At 37.2% G+C, this 5738-nt stretch overlaps 1 non-coding gene across 1 annotated transcript; it reads left to right on the top strand.

The window, feature by feature from the left end:
- Positions 1-5646: 5646 nt before the first annotated feature.
- Positions 5647-5717, top strand: trnag-ccc (transfer RNA glycine (anticodon CCC)). Its single transcript has one exon. It is a non-coding gene; the product is annotated as a tRNA-Gly (tRNA).
- Positions 5718-5738: the final 21 nt, after the last annotated feature.

Below are 5738 nucleotides of genomic sequence, written 5' to 3'. Positions count from 1 at the left end.
CGGAAGTCGATGTGTGAAGACTTTCAGCGTAAAAGCCGTCTGTTCCGATTTAGGCGACACGTTCGATAACCTTTTTTAAATTATTGTTTTTATTTATTTTTTTTAATTGAAAAACAAACATACATTTCTAATTCACACAAAAATCAAGTCACTTTCAACATCAAGGAAAGAAAACAAAAGAAAATACATGAAGGGTATTAAAGAAATAATAAAAATATATTAGAAAAATGGTTACCAAAATCACTTTAAATGTTTTCAACAGAGATATCATATTTATAATTGATAATATTTTTTTTTGATTGATTGAGACTTGTATTAGGTGATTGCGTACATACATATTCCGTGCAATTGACCACTAAATTGTCCACGTTAATTGTTCATTCATTCATTAATTTTTTATTTATCTCCTTCATTGATTGATTGATTGATTGATACTTTTATTAGTAGATTGCACAGTACAGTACATATTCCGTACAATTGACCACTAAATGGTAACACCCCAATAAGTTTTTCAACTTGTTTAAGTCGGGGTCCACCTTCATCAATTCATGGTACAAATATATACTATCAACATAATACAGTCATCACACAGGTTAATCATCATAGTATGTACATTGAATTATTTACATTATTTACAATGAGGAGCTTTGGTTGATATCAGAACTTCAGTCATCAACAATTGCATCCACAGAGAAATGTGGACATTGAAACAGTGTAGGTCTTATTTAGTAGGATATGTACAGCCAGCAGAGAACATAGTCAGTTCACATAGCATAAGAACAAATATATACATTAGAAGTACATTTGAGTTGTTTATAATCCGGGGAGATTGGATGTGAATGGAGGAGGGTATTAGTAAAGTGTTGAATATGCCCGAGGTGTTGTTTTAGAGCGCTTTTGAAGGAGGATAGAGATGCACTTACTTTTACACCTGTTGGGAGTGCATTCCACATTGATGTGGCATAGAAAGAGAATGAGTTAAGACCTTTGTTAGATGGGAATCTGGGTTTAACCTGGTTTGTGGAGCTCCCCCTGGTGTTGTGGTTATGGCGGTCATTTACGTTAAGGAAGTAGTTTGACATGTATTTCGGTATCAAGGAGGTGTAGCGGATTTTATAGACTAGGCTCAGTGCAAGTTGTTTGACTCTGTCCTCCACCCTGAGCCAGCCCACTTTGGAGAAGTGGGTTGGATTGAGGTGTGATCTGGGGTGGAGGTCTAAAAGTAACCGGATTAGCTTATTCTGGGATGTTTGGAGTCTAGATTTTAGGGTTTTGGAGGTGCTGGGGTACCAGGAGGTGCAAGCGTAATCGAAGAAGGGTTGAATGAGAGTTCCCGCTAGAATCCTCAAGGTGCTTTTGTTGACCAGAGAGGAGATTCTGTAGAGGAATCTCGTTCTTTGGTTGACCTTTTTGATCACCTTGGTTGCCATTTTATCACAGGAAAGATTAGCCTCTAGAATGGAACCTAGGTAGGTGATCTCATCCTTCCTGGTGATAACAATGTCACCCACTTTTATAGTCAAGTCACTGACCTTCTTAAGTTTGATATGGGACCCAAATAGAATGGATTCCGTTTTACCCAAGTGTATGGATAGCTTGTTGTCAGCGAGCCAGGTGCAAATATTGAGGAGTTCAGCACTGAGGATTTGTTCCACCTGTGACTTGTCCTTGCCGGATACCAGCAGGGCCGAGTCATCCGCAAACAGGAACAATTCAGTGGCATGCTGATGGCATGTCATTCACGTATATTAAGAACAGTAAAGGTCCTAGTGTACTGCCTTGGGGGACTCCACAGCTTACTGACAGGGGAGGGGACATGGTGCCGTTCACCTCTACCACCTGTTTCCTCCCCTCCAAGTAAGATTGCATCCAGCTTGATGAGGTTTCGTCGAATCCGATTGCTCGGAGCTTATCCAACAGTATAGCATGGTTAACGGTGTCAAAGGCCTTCTGAATGTCCAGCATGTCCAGCAGTATTTATAATGTCCAGCATGACCATGCCGCAGTATTTATAATGTCCAGCATGACCATGCCGCAGTATTTATAATGTCCAGCATGACCATGCCGCGGTATTTATAATGTCCAGCATGTCCAGCAGTATTTATAATGTCCAGCATGACCATGCCGCAGTATTTATAATGTCCAGCATGACCATGCCGCAGTATTTATAATGTCCAGCATGACCATGCCGCGGTATTTATAATGTCCAGCATGACCAGCAGTATTTATAATGTCCAGCATGACCATGCCGCAGTATTTATAATGTCCAGCATGACCATGCCGCAGTATTTATAATGTCCAGCATGACCAGCAGTATTTATAATGTCCAGCATGACCATGCCGCAGTATTTATAATGTCCAGCATGACCATGCCACAGTATTTATAATGTCCAGCATGACCAGCAGTATTTATAATGTCCAGCATGACCAGCAGTATTTATAATGTCCAGCATGACCATGCCGCAGTATTTATAATGTCCAGCATGACCATGCCGCAGTATTTATAATGTCCAGCATGACCATGCCGCGGTATTTATAATGTCCAGCATGACCAGCAGTATTTATAATGTCCAGCATGACCATGCCGCAGTATTTATAATGTCCAGCATGACCATGCCGCGGTATTTATAATGTCCAGCATGTCCAGCAGTATTTATAATGTCCAGCATGACCATGCCGCAGTATTTATAATGTCCAGCATGACCATGCCGCAGTATTTATAATGTCCAGCATGACCATGCCGCGGTATTTATAATGTCCAGCATGTCCAGCAGTATTTATAATGTCCAGCATGACCATGCCGCAGTATTTATAATGTCCAGCATGACCATGCCGCAGTATTTATAATGTCCAGCATGACCATGCCGCAGTATTTATAATGTCCAGCATGACCAGCAGTATTTATAATGTCCAGCATGACCAGCAGTATTTATAATGTCCAGCATGACCATGCCGCAGTATTTATAATGTCCAGCATGACCAGCAGTATTTATAATGTCCAGCATGACCATGCCGCAGTATTTATAATGTCCAGCATGACCATGCCGCAGTATTTATAATGTCCAGCATGACCATGCCGCAGTATTTTCCCGCGTCCACCTCATGTTTGATGTGGTCGGTCAGATAGAGAAGGCATGTGTCAGTGGAGTGGTTAGTTCTGAAGCCGGATTGGAATTTGTACATTAGTTTATTAGTAGCAAGGTATCTATCAACCTGTTCATAAACTATTTTCTCCATTACTTTCGAAATGGAACTGAGAATAGAAACAGGTCGGTAGTTACCAGGTTCTAATTTGCTTCCTTTTTTATAAAGGGGGGTTACTCTTGCTATCTTGAAATCTTTGGGTACTTGGCCTTGTTTGATTGAGAGGTTTATTATATGTGTGATTATTGGGGCAAGGGTGGTGGCAAAGTCCATGAGGAATTGATGTGCATTTTTGATCGATACACAATTATACAATTTTAAATTCACACAACAACGCCTGAGAAGGAGCAGGATGAAGAAAAATCTTAAAGTTTCCTGCCCCCTTTGACAAAATACATAGTCTTACTTCATGGATATTATTTAAACCAACAAATACATCCAAATGTAATCAAAAAACACAAGAAAAACACAAAAAGTGCAAAACTTCATAAAGTATAATATTAATTCTTAACTGTAAACCATTAAGCCAATTATAAAATGTAGGCCTTACTTTCATAAATCGACATTTATGTAGACGTTTGATAACCTGTTTGGACTTAAAATGCGTCAATTTCATTCGACACCGGAAATATGTTAAAACGAAACTAGCTAGCTGACAGACTCCTGTCCGGAAGTTGACGGGTGAAGACTTTCGGAGTAAAAGCCGTCTGTTCCGATTTAGTTCGATAACATTTTTTTTATTCTTTTTTTTTTTTAATTGTTTTTATTGAACAACAAACATACATTAATAATTTACACGAAAGTCAAGGCACTTTCAACATCAAGGCAAGAAAACAAAAGAAAATACATATAGGGTATTAAATAATAATTAAACAATTAAATATTAATTGAATTAAATAATAATAATCTACCATGAATTGATGAAGGTGGACCCCGACTTAAACAAGTTGAAAAATCTATTGGGGTGTTACCATTAGTGCTCAATTGTACGGAATATGTACTGAACTCTGCAATCTACTAATAAAAGTTTCAATTAATCAAATAATAAAATTTAAAAAATATATTAAAAAATGGCTACCGAAATCCCTTTAAATGTTTTTAACAGAGATATCATATTTATAATTGATTTTCTTTTCTATCTCGATTGATTGAGACTAGTATTTGTAGATTGCACAGTACAGTACATCCATCCATCCATCCATTTTCTACCGCTTATTCCCTTTCGGGGTCGCGGGGGGCGCTGGCGCCTATCTCAGCTACAATCGGGCGGTACATATTCCGTGCAATTGACCACTAAATTGTCCACGTTAATTGTAAATTAGAAAATATAGGCCTTACTTTCATACATTGACATTTATGTAGACGCTCGATAACCTGTTTGGACTTAAAATGCGTCGATTTCATCCGAATTGATACCGGAAATACGTTAAAACGAAACTAGCTAGCCGACTAAACGCCCAGCCGGAAGTCGATATGTGAAGAATTTCGGCGTAAAAGCCTCCCGTTCCAAATTAAAAAAAAAAAGTTGCGAAGCGTCACGGTCGATAACGTATTTATTTTATTTATTTATTGGTTGGTTTTTTTATGTTTATTTATACATTTCAACACAACAAACAGAAGAGAAACTAAATAAAAATAGTTCAACAACAGTATAAAACATTATAAAAACAGTACAAAACAGTGCCAGGGGGTTGTAAATTCACAGAAACAAAAATAGAATATAAAAAAAATATATATATGATAAACTAGGTGCAAAGCCATAGGCTCATTCAGATTCATTAGATAACTTAAAATTAGAACACAGCATCGTCGTTTTCACAGTTTTTTTGTTGTTGTTAGAGGTAGAGAGCGTTTTAAAGTAAAGTTAAACATCTTTTTTAAAGGCACAAAAGACAGGTTGGGTATTGAGAAACTTCGTGTTTGTTTTTTTTGTTTGTTTTTTTAAAGGTTTATTTATAAATTTCAACAATTACAAACAGTAAGACTAACAACAATATAAAACATAATGAAAACAGTACAAAACAGCACCAGGGGGTTGTAAGTTCAAAATAATAAAAATAGAATACAAAAATATATATATATATAATAACAAAATGCAAAGCCGTAGGCTTATTCAGATTCATCAAACAACTTAAATTTGGAACACAGCATCATCGTTTTCACAGCTTTTTTGTTGTTAGAGGTAGAGAGCGTTTTAATGTAAAGTTCCAGATCTTTTTTAAAGGCGCAAAAGATAGGACGGGTATTAAGAAACTTACATTTATGAATATAAAACTTAGCCAATAAAATAATGAGGTTGCAAAGGTAGAATTCCTTTTCAATTTTTTGTTCATACAGTGTAAAACCAAAAATCACATCTTTAAAGTAAAGCACAAATTTGTTCGATAACGTGTTTGTATTGGCTTTCATTTTATACTAATGATGTATATCCGCCATGACTGTAACGTCCTAACACGGTAGTAAATGGTGATATATATTACATTTAAGGTCGCTATATGTATAGCGCCGCTGGTGTAGTGGTATCATGCAAGATTCCCATTCTTGCGACCCGGGTTCGATTCCCGGGCGGCGCATGTTTTTTTATTTACCAAAAT

The sequence above is a fragment of the Nerophis ophidion genome, linkage group LG08 (genome assembly GCF_033978795.1).
Source record: "Nerophis ophidion isolate RoL-2023_Sa linkage group LG08, RoL_Noph_v1.0, whole genome shotgun sequence".
NCBI lineage: Eukaryota > Metazoa > Chordata > Actinopteri > Syngnathiformes > Syngnathidae > Nerophis > Nerophis ophidion.
This window is presented reverse-complemented; position numbering and strand designations above follow the sequence as displayed.